This window comes from Cupressus sempervirens, chromosome 6 (genome assembly GCF_028749045.1).
Source record: "Cupressus sempervirens isolate cs-2001-9-10 chromosome 6, ASM2874904v1, whole genome shotgun sequence".
Lineage (NCBI taxonomy): Eukaryota > Viridiplantae > Streptophyta > Pinopsida > Cupressales > Cupressaceae > Cupressus > Cupressus sempervirens.
The window spans coordinates 421,438,771-421,451,249 of NC_143123.1; the positions used below are offsets into that span (position 1 = coordinate 421,438,771).

The 12,479-nt window shown below is 31.5% G+C and overlaps 1 pseudogene; it reads right to left on the reverse strand.

Annotated features, from left to right (window-relative positions):
* Positions 1-687: 687 nt before the first annotated feature.
* On the reverse strand, positions 688-1,336 carry LOC149552855 (dehydrodolichyl diphosphate synthase CPT3 pseudogene; annotated as a pseudogene).
* Positions 1,337-12,479: the final 11,143 nt, after the last annotated feature.

Genomic DNA, 12,479 nt, shown 5'->3' on the forward strand with positions numbered 1-12,479 from the left:
GGTCTCAATTGTGACGCATATGATAGCATACAGAAAGAAAAAAAAGGGGGCATGGAATTCACATTTCACTTGAGCAAGTTAGTGTCAAGGGTTTCACTTGAGCGCCATTCCAGCATTTCATGTACAGTGAGAAGAGGTTGAATCCTCAAAGTAGTATCGATACACACATCTTACATGAATTTTGGAGGCCCTGGGCAGTTTAAAAGGCCAATCTTGTTGCCTCGTCAATAATTTCTTGGGCATTGAGTAAGTCATCGAAAAGAAAGTGTTTTCAAAAGTGCAACTCTGGCAGAGATGAGAGACTTGAATAGCTTGTTAATTTTATGTTCGAGGAGGGGTAGAGCATGAGGGATAGTGGAGGGCATAATGGAGGGCATTTCTATTGGAGCATCATTTGAGCATATAGGGCCACTTGAAGACTTAATGCCATGAAAGGTAAGGGAAAAATGCAACATTATAAGAAGCCTAGGGCTACAAAAAGGTTTGGTATCATCTCTTAAAGTTTTTACTACTGATTGGTGAAGGGTTTTATATTGTTGACTTGGTTTTTTGGGCAACAAATGTTAAAAGGGTTTCTTCCACTACCCAGGTATGCTATTTGATCGTAACAAGTTTTTTTCTCTATGAAATAATGAAGAAGAAGAGTTGAAAATTAAAATAGACTTAATAGTTACAATCTAAGATGCTTCATAGGTATTGCATAGATGCAGTATACAAATGCTTTGCAATATCCTCTTCACTAATCTTCTTTCCATCTAAATCCCCTTCCTTCAAAACATCTGATACAATCTTAGCAATCTCCTGAGTACTAGTATAAGGAGCACATATATTTAGAATAGCCTTATCATTATTCCTAGAGAAAGCCATGGCCCTTTCTGCTGATTCTCTCACATTCTAAGGAAAAAGATTGATATCTCCTATCAGTTGAACCCTAATTCCATACTTGTTAACTATGCTTTCCTTCTCAACAAGAAGATCAAGCTTCTCCTTCATTAAATTCATAAGTGTCTCAATTTCTTCCTTTGAGCACTTGAAATTCTCAATACTAAAAGCATAAACACTCACACATTTTATACCAATTTCATAACAATCTCTCAAAAGTATGCATCAAGCTATTGTACCCATATTCATGACCCCTCTATTTTTGCATATTTCTATTCATTGCATATCTCCTATTGCCATCCATTATGATTGCAACATGCTTTTGAATAGGGCATGCTGAAATAGACCATAATAGAAATCTCCTAAACAATTCTCTCATTGAATTTGCAAGAAATGAAAAACTTTCTTGCAAGTAAGAACTATTGAAGAATTGGAATGTTGTTAAACTTTTCATCTTTGATTATGGGTGGCATTTCTTGATCATAATGAAGGAATATATAATAGTTTTTTCTTGTGGGTCTTTAACTACATACCACAAAATCATTTGTGATGGAAAAATTAGGGTTGGCTTATCTTATCTTTTAATTATTTTTATGAAAATTGGATTCTAGATCTCTCTTTAAAGTTCTATTTTGTGTCATTTTTAGCCTTAAAAGACATTATTGACAAATTTTTGATACCTCAACTAATAATTCAATCTACAACCACCATAAATGTCATTGTTCCTATTTATCTTTTGTGCGTTCTTTATTAATATTCGTTCACAAAATTAATGAAATAAGACAATTTGGTTGATACCTATATTATCATGAAAAAGCAAGGTCATTGAACCACTACTTGACAGTCTCATGTGTTAGATAGATATTGAGAACTTCACATGTTATGCATTTTCTATATCAATGAGCGACTTAATTTCACACAAATGATTGAATTCTAGAAGTTTCACTGTGACTCACATAGAAATCATTTTATTAGAGGAGATGGGAAATGTCATTCATTATATAAAAATGAGCATGGAGGAGATAACTATGGCATGTATAGTGGTTAGCAAACATTTTCTTGGTGTAGACAAGATTTTACACAAAGTAATAATTTCCTAAGAGACATCTCTTGTCAATCAACTTGCCTAACAATGCTTGAATTTCCTACAATTAGTCAAGATAAGTGCTAAGCATTATTGAATATGTTAAGATAATTCTCAGCAGATTATTTCTTCACGTTATTCTTCCTTAAATTAATTTGTTCTGTTCACGTTATTCTCCCTTAACTAATCTATTATATTCTATTGACCCATTTTGAGCTCTTGTTTCTTGCAAGCAACCCAAATTGATTAAAACTTGTTTTTTCTTTAACAAATTGTCTTCAAGCCAATGCAATATGCCATCAACATGTCTAATTTGGATTCCCTTCCCTTAAAGGCAGTTATTCTTCAATGCTCATTTATTTTTTATATCAATTTTTGTACAATAAATTATGAACTCTTATTGGTCAGTGCCAATTTTGTTGGGAGTAAAATTGATTTTTCTACACCAAAAAATAGGGAAAAAATGAAAAATTAGTGCTTTAATTACCAATAGGACAAGTATTAATTTTTAAAAGCTTTAATTTAGCACATGTAGTGCTTTTTATGTCAAACCATCTCAAAAATACAAAAAAAATGGAAAACAATAAAAACCGAAAACAACCATAGTCAGTTAAGTAGTTAGAGCCTTGAAGGCTTCTTACATGAAATGTCTGCTGCTTTGATAATATTGAAGACTAATCTGCAAGATTTTATTGCCAAAAAATAATTCTAATACGATCCTCTAATCTGAAATCAATAAACAATGTGGGTGATGAAGAAAGTCTTTGATCAACAAATATCAACATTTTTAAACATTATATCCAAAATGCTTTGTTCAAGATGATCACTGATATAATAGATATTGATTTGCAAATATAAGGGAAAACAGATATCGATCTACAAATATGTGGATTGAATGAACAATTGCAATATCTGATTTGACTTTGGTAGAAATGTTTATTTATGGAGATTGTCCAGAATTTGGATTAAGCCATTATAAGATACACATTGATATGGCAAGGACTAATTTGAATTTATAATATATATAGAGATTGTATTGATCTAAGTTTGATCACTATGTTATAATTCAAATATGTGAGAAGAATGGATGAGTTGCGAATATTATTTCTATATTATATCAATCAAATATATAACTTTAAATCAATCTGAAAGTAATATGCTCATCATTGTTTCTGATGTTCATCAATTTTGTGTATGTGATGATCCACTTTTTTATTGAAATGATGGCTTTATATAATGGCCAATGTGAAGTTTTTTATCGCTATTTTTGATATTTAATCTTATTTCTTATGTGACGTTCTTGTTAAGATCATCCTCTCTGATTGAGGCTATATGCACATGCAATCTTTATTTCTTACCAATGGTGGATTACTTCCACCCTCCTTGGTTGTTGTAAGGCTCTTAGAGTCCTCAGTATGCTACTAAAATAAGGTTTGATAACTAAGTCCAAATATTCATGTTACTTTGGGTTTCAATTTAAATGTTTCAAAAATTTCCAAGAATTAATGAAAGTTTCTAAAGCCAATTTGTTTATGGTCATTTAAACTCATTCTATTTTATATTCATATTAGGATTAAATGCAATTTATAGAAGCAGAAAGTACCATCTAACTTTGTGTTTTTTTTTTTTTTTTGAAGTGTAACTTGCATTTCTTGGAAGTGTTCCACAACATAGATCTCCTTCAACAAAATTATCTAGGCTGGGCAATTGGTAACTTCTTTTCTTTCTATGGAAGATTGTAATTGATAAAATTTAAGACTTTTATAAATATTGTAATGAAGCTTTTAATGATATGATTGCTCGTTGGATAAGTGGATTATTGAAACAAAAAGACCAAAATATTGTGTGTTTTCATTTGGGTGGCTTTGAAGATTATATTTTATTTTAAAAATGATAACCTTATTTCTTGACAAGAGTATGTATATAACCATTAGAAATATCTAGAACTATATCTTGGATTAGAACTAAAATTAACATTCACATCTTCTTCTATTTCAATATTTTGAACTATAATATATGATTTTGATATCCTTCACAGTTAATGAATACCATAAATTTGTCTTCAACTCAATCTGGACTATTACTATACTTTCGTTCTACTTCTTTTTACATCAACTTATCATGGAAATTATTATCAAATATTGATGGTATTATTTTTATATAAATTGGATAAGTGGTACTAGTGGAAGTTAAATAATCAACAACTCTTTTCTTTTCAAAACAGAGTTCAACCTTCATTGCATCAAAGTCTACTTAAATAATAGGAGCTAAGAAACTGAAGATAGTACCTATGCATTTCGAATTCAAGTTGCACTATAAAATTTGATATATAATACCAAATTGAGCTTATTGATATTTTGACTAGTCACTATAATTCTTTGTATCAAAATGTTTTCACAGAGCTAGTAAGGATTCTATTTCTTTTAGAAAGTGAGATTCTCTTACCATATGCAACAAGACATCACCTTTGAATTTATTTCTCTAATGAATCATCTTTAGAACCTTCTTGTTAAATTCAAGCATATCTAAGTTAATTTTTTGGGTATTCTACTATCTTCATTACGTTTGAAGAACAAATATTAGTTTTGTTCAAGGTTAAGTGAGCTTTATTTGTCTCCAAGTTTGTAAAATTATCATCCATGCAAAGTATGTGAAAAATAATTTGTTTGTGTTGGATGCTTCCCTATAATATTTGGATTTTTAGGATCTCTAAGCCATATCAAAGTGGTTGTTTGATGTTACAAGTGATTTTAGATCTCATATATTACTTAAGGCTTTGACTGTTCCATACACTCCTTTGGTTTTGACTATTCCAACATAGTGACCTTCAAAATGACTTAAAAACCATGAGCTTACAAAGCAACTACACTCTATTTGTATCCTTATCACTCCAAATCATCAATAGAGTCATGATGAATCTCATCTATGAAGCGCATTAAAAGCTAAGGATTTGGAGTGACTCTGTCATTTCATTTTTTTCCACATCTTGTTCAAACCATATAATGCAATCTCATTTATGAAGCATATTAAAAGCTAAGGATTTGGACTAACTCGTATACAATTCATTTTTTGTCATTCATTATATGGTTTGAACAAGCGTGGAAAAAAATAAGATTTTTATTATGAATTTTCTATTCATCAATCTATGTTAAACTAATCAGCAAAGATTTGGTCCTCTAAGTTATTGAAGGTCAACTAAGTATTGTTTTTTTCATTTTATATATTTCTTTATCTCTTTATCAATCTATCTCTCTATCTATACCTCTTTCTATCTGTCTCGCTTTAGTATTCATTTCTATATGTGTCTTCCTCTTACTACTCCATCTGTAGGTTGCAAACAATTCATCCTTCTTCCACCAACGAGTCATTCCATTCAAGAAAGACCATGTCTAACGATATCAATGCACAAAAAAATAGGGAGACAATTGCTAGACTATGATCTAACTTAAAAAGAAAAGGTGATGGAAAATGTTGTTGTACTTGCAAAATTTGTAAGGGCTTAAAGAATCGAAGATATCTAATTACAATAGCTGAGCAAAATTGTAGGCAACATGGTCACATTGAAGGGGGAAGCGAATATTGTCCATTGGTATGTATTTTAATACTTTATAAATTACATAAGACATGATTTGATGATGATATCATGGTCATGGTTAATATAAGGTCATCATTTTCATATAGGTCAACATCCCTGAGTTTCATGTTATGCACCATGACAATTTGAAGAATACGGATTTCCAAATGAGGGAACATGGAGGTGTGAATATTGAAGTAGAAGGTAATGATACCATGGAAGAAGACCATGATGATGAAGATCACGATGATCAAGATGATCACGATGATAATGATGATGATGATGATGATGATGATGATGTTGTTGACACAAAGCTTGATGTACCTATACTTTAGAAGGCACATGAGTCCCTATATGAAGGCTCCAAAACAACTCTTCTTGACACTGTATTGTTGTTGGTGAACTTGAAGGTTATGAATGGTTTATCCAACGTAGAAATGACATGTATGTTAAGGTATGTCATCTTCTTTCATTATTTTACTCATAGTTCCCTTAAAATTAACATTGGGTTCATGTAGCAATTAATATTCTTTAAATTAACAAATTATTATTCTGGTCATAGGTTGATAGGTGAGTGTTTGTTACCACCATCAAACATTCTACCTCGCTTGTACTGAGAATTATCTCCCATCATCAAAGATATTGGAATGGAATATCAAACAATACATGCATGTCTGAATGATCATCTTATATATAATAAACAACATAAATTTGCAACACAATGCCCTATTTGTCATATTAATAGATATCAATTAGATCAATTAACAAAAAAGGTGCCTCGCAAGGTTCTTCAACATATTCCCATTATTCCACGTCTGCAATGATTATTCAGGTGCAATAGCTTGGCACAATTTATGGATTACCATGCACGCAATAGAAGTCAAGATGAAATTATGTGAATGCCTACAGCTGGTTTGGCATTTAAAGAAATAGAGAAAAAATGGCCACACTTTAAAGAAGAGCCTTGTAATCTCAAGCTTTCATTGGTAGTAGATGGTGTGAATCCTTTTGGAGAGATGAGGTCTACTAACTCGATGTGGCCTATACCTCCTTGGTTGTCCATAAAGAGAGAGCACATAATGTTGACACTAATTATTCCAGGTATTTTTTGATTTAGTGGTCATCTAAATTAATTTATTATTACTAGTCTATCAACATGGTCATAATAATTATGTTTTTGTTCATTCAACTAGGTAAGTACCAAGTTAAAGATATCAATGTATATATTTAACCCCTTATCGACGAGTTGATGGTGTTATGGAATGGGGTTACTATGTATTACATCTGTAGACCAATAGCACAAAGACAACTTCAATTTCATGCAATGCTTGTATGGACAATACATGATGCCCCTAGGTTAACACATTTTTGTGGTATGTTCTCTTCTTAACACCTCTTTTTTGGTATGTCAAAGTTAACAAATTTAATCCAATTATACATGATCTTGTAGGTCTTTGGACAAAGGGAAAATTTGCATGTCTAACTAGTGGTCCAAAGACAAAACCTCATCATTCAAAAAGTTTAAGAAAGCAGGTGTTTGATGAGAATAGATACTTTCTACATAGAAATCATAAGTACTTAATTACCGAAAAACATCTTTTCAATGGGAAAGAAGAGACTATGTCAAAGCCATAGAGAATGACACCTCACCTATGGAAGTTGACATACAATAAAATAAATCGTTGAGGTAATGTCATTCCATCTGATGGTTTTTGTTTCAAATTTATGTTTCGATATTGTGTTTTGTCTACTGGTGATGTGATTAATGCTTGTGACGGTTGTCAAGGCATCCATGATCAAATTCCAAAAGGACTAAAAATTTATCCTACGCAATTTACTAGGTTGTCGTAATATGAGAAAATCCCTATTGTGCATTTTTTTGATCCTATGCATATTAGAAAGAATGTAACAGAGACATTATGGAAAATCTTGGATGGAAGGCATGACAAAGACCAAATTGTCAAAACTTGTACTGACATTGAAGAATCCAACCATGCAATGAAAATTGGTATTCAATAAAAAAAAAATGGAGACCAAATTGATATAAGTGCCCTTCCTTGGTTATTGTCAAAGTAGCAAAGCAATGCTATAAAAGAAGTCATAAAAAAAAAATGATTTCCCACAAGATTTGTTGCAAACATAAGCAATCTCATTTCAAAGAAAGGTGAATTTGGGACAAGGTTAAAAACACATGATTGGCATACATTTATTAAAGTAATGCATGTTATTTTGTATTCACTATATATTTATATATTGCATGTAGTTTTAATTGCATTCTTTTATAAAATATTGACAAGATCACTTTACAAATATTGCAGTGTGTTCTACCTCTATCTCTCCCACACCACTTCCCCAATAATGTCAAATAGGTTATATATGATCTTGGAAAATATATGAGGTAGTTGTCATCTAAAGAAATCAATAAAGAAGATATAAAATATTGGAAGAGAAAAATTCCTCTTCTGATGTGTGAAATGCAAAAGTGTCTACCTCCAAGTTTTTTCAATGCACAAGAACACTACCTCATACATCAAGTTCAGGAGATTGAATTGTGTGGACCTACACCAACTAGGTCAATGTGGATGATTGAAAGGCACTTAAAATTTTTGAAAGGCTTGGTTTGATAGAGAGCACATCCTAAGGGTTCTATGGTGGAGGGATATATGGTATATCAGACCATGGTGTACATTAGTGAATATCTTCCTAAGTTTGCAGCAAAGATCCATGTAGATCATATTTGGGATCCCAACTCAAATAACAAATTTAAAGGAGAGTACTTGATGGGCAAAGATAGATCAAGGAAAGTGAGAAGTAAATCTAATATGTTATTGTAGTTAATTAATTCTTATAAATCTTCAATATAAGTTATTTATAATTAGTGTATTTTTTTTGAAACAAGTGATCAAGAGTGGGACGCAATACATTTATATATTGTGAACAATCTTGATTGGATGACAAAATGGATTGAACAATGTCAAAAAAATGGTTGCTCATTAACATGAGAAGGTGTTTCTTCATTGGTTACAGAAGCTTATGATAATGGAGATTCCAATGTTATGTCGATGGTAGTTGATCTAGTAAAGGGTTTAAGAGGTGGAGAGGTATGTAGAAATTTATTAATGATCATAACTTGATGTATGTTTCATATCAACTCACGATGCAAATAATTTACAACTTCAAAAATTGTAGGTCAAGCACCACAAAGCTATGTACTATCATGGTCACAAATTTCGGATAAAAAAGTTGGATGACACAAAGAAAACTTATGATTATGGGAAAACTGTAGTTTTTGAGGTCACCAATATATCATCTAGAAATGACATAGATCCTCAACAATCTCAAAATCAATACTATGGCATCTTGGATGATATAATTGAGTGTGAATTTAACACCTTCAAAGTAATTCTATTTGTTTTCAAATGGTACAGGTTACAACTAAATCAAAATGATCAAGATAGAATGACTATTCAATATGATAATGGATTCAAGGTTGTTTGAGCTAGTTAGAGATGAGCCCTATGTTCTTCCAAGCCAATGCAAGCAAGTGTTTTACTCAAAGGTTCCACATAAACAAGGTTGGTCATTTGTTGTTAGACATGATCTAAGAGGAAGGCCGATAAAGTATAATGTTATGGAAGAAAAAGATATTGAAGATGATGGAGAAGCAGATGATGAAGATCAAGATGATGGTGATGATGGTGATGGTGATGGTGATGGTGATGATGATGATGATGATGATGGTGATGGTGATAATGGTGATGATGGCAATAATGATGGTGATGGCGATGATGGCAATGATGATGGTGATGATGATGATGATGATGATGATGATGATGAAGATGATAATCAATGACTACAAACATTGTCACCCCTTCTATTGACGATCTTGTATTCCATATATAAGGTAAATTTGTTCATGTTTATGATATTGCATATTGTTCATGTTATCTTCTAAGTTATTTGTAGCACACATGTATCATGTAATTTTTAGCTAACTTAAGATAAATGATTAATATATGTAGGAAATTTGATTACATATTTATTGTGTTCATTTCTAATGATTACAACATATGTTATTTATAATTATCAATGTTTATGTTGTGTTTGATTATCACCCTTTTTGCAAATAGTCAATTGACTATAGGTACATTGTCACCCCTTCTATTGAAAATCTTGCATTCCATATATAAGGGAAATTTTTTCATATTTACAATGTTGCCTATTGTTCATGTTGTCTTCTAAGTTATTCGTAGCAAACATGTATCATGTAATTTTTAGCTAACTTAAGGTAAATGATTAACATATGCAAGAATTTTGATTACATATTTATTGTGTTCATTTCTAATGATTACAACATATGTTGTTTATAATTACCAATGTTTATATTGTGTCTGATTATCACTTTTTTTTGCAAACAATGAATTGACTATAGGTACATCATCACCTCTTCTGTTGACGATCTTGCATTCCATATATAAGATAAATTTGTTCATGTTTACATTTATCATGTAATTTTTAGCTAACTTGAGATAAATGATTAACATATGCAAGAAATTTGACCCCTTTGGCATGGATCATGCACAGTGACATGGATCAGTAGGTATAAGTCAATAAATAGACATAATTTTCTTATATTCTTCTTGTTTATCATTGAGGACGTATGTTATAAATAGACATATTATATAATCATATAATGTATATATATAGACAAAGAAGGTTTGTATAGAAATATAATTGTATAATCACTTTCAACGTACTACATTTTATATTTGTCACTTTCACTTTCCATTTGATGGATTGTAGGACCCACCAAATTGGTACTTGTCAGATCCATCTACATAGAATGAGGGAAATGAGAAAATGGTAGATGAAAGCTCTACATGTAGTATGGCTAAAATAGGAAGATCAACTAGAGGTCAAAAGATTAGCAAAAATTTTGATAAATGCATGCAATTATTCCTTGCTAAAGGGGGGTCATGTTCTTATGATGATGAGACCAAAGGTGACATCAAGGTGCCCTTTCGGTACATACACATTGAGAAAGAATGGGTACCCAATGAGCTACCTCATATTAACATAGATTTTTGTGTTAATGAGAGGATATATCGCATTGCTCCATCCTCATTACATGGTTTGGGCCTATTTTCTATGGATGAGATAAAGGTATGTTACAAAAAAGTTGTCGAATTGTTCAAGCATGTCTGTCCATGTTACAATTACAATGATTGGATGCAGATTGTTCGATATAAAAAAAGTATGCGTAGGTATGCACTATCAACTAATTATATACAACGGAAAGAAAATAATCAAAGTAAAAGATTTGCTATGTACATTGATGGGAGACCAAAAGCAATAGGTAATATTGTAGGTTTTATAAATAGTACGTGACCTTCCTCAACTAGTAAGCAACCCAATTGCATATTTGAGGTGCATGAGGGGAGTGAAGTTTTTGTTTGTGCAATAAAATCAATAAGTGCAAGGGAAGAACTACTAATAGATTACCATTTAAATCACATAGATACAAACAAAGTTACTATCATGAGGGTTGTAAGTACTATATACCATTTTGTTAATAACTTTTTCTTTGTTGTCTATTGCTTTCAGTTAGCTGAATTTTTTATATTTAATCTTTGTGACAGGACGATATGGATTTGACAGATGATAGTGGCCACCAAGATGCTACTCCCATCCCTTCTTTAGCAAGGGTAGACTTTATTAAAATTGTACAAATTAGATAGTTAAAAAATGTTATTTTATTCACGATTTTTGAGTTTTTGTGATAGTTTTACTGATATTCCTCTCACAATTTGATGTTTAGGATAAGGGTAAAGTACTAGCAGTAAGTACTGAGCCACTAGCTATGCCTTCTGATGAGGATATTGTTGAAACTCCCAATGTAACAAAAATGTTGAAGAAAAAAATTTAAAAACTTAATTTAGAAATAATGAAAATTTTGGATGAGGCAAATATGGAATCTGAGGAGATGATGAAGACGCTATCAGATTTTAGAGTGCAAGCTCGTCATTATGAAGTAAGTAGTAATGAATCTTTAGCTATAAAAAAAGTTCAATGAAGATTTATATTTTATAATCTTTTATGTTGTGAAGTAAAATATGTAATATGTGCAAAAATATTTTATTGATGCAATTTTTTAAAAGAGTTGTAAGAAACTTTAACTACTAAATTCTTGTTATACATGATTTTTTGGCAATTGATCCACAACTTGGTCAAGGAAAACATGGTGAGGCCAATAGTAGTAGAGCTTTGACTGCCACTGGTAAAATAATCTTTTAGTTGACAAGTTAGAAGGAATTTTTTATTTCAAAAATTCAAAACTTCTTAATTTAACTCTTACTTTTATTATTTCATAATGTCTTTGCTAACAATGTATTGTTAAGGTCATATAGTACAGGAGACTCCTACGAGGTTGATGGATGCCCATACAAGATTGTTGACTATAATGTCGGCAACATGGGGACATCCAACTAGTAAATCCTTGTTTTTCTATATTTGGTTTTCTGTTAATTATGAGTTGATAAATTTTTACTTTAATCTTGGGTGCATCACATAGTGTATTATTTTTTTTGTGGTAGGAGATGAACCGTCTGGTATGTCCCCAGATGTGGATCATAGTGCATGTATTGGTGATAATTCACCATCATTTCCTAGAGCTACCCATGTTTCTAGCATGGGAGCTACGTAGACATCATTGTTGATTGACGATGATGAATCAACGTCTTTGAAATGTCCTAAGATTCCAGGTACTTTAAATAATTATTTTTTATATTGTAATAAGGATTTTCTTGCAAGACATAAACATGATAGGAAGTGGTGAATGCAAGGGCTTTTGATGTGGAGTGATGCCTCATGACCTTCTTTAGTATGTCATATTGTGCAAGTTGTTTAATTATTGTAGAATTCCTTTTTATTAGGGGTTTG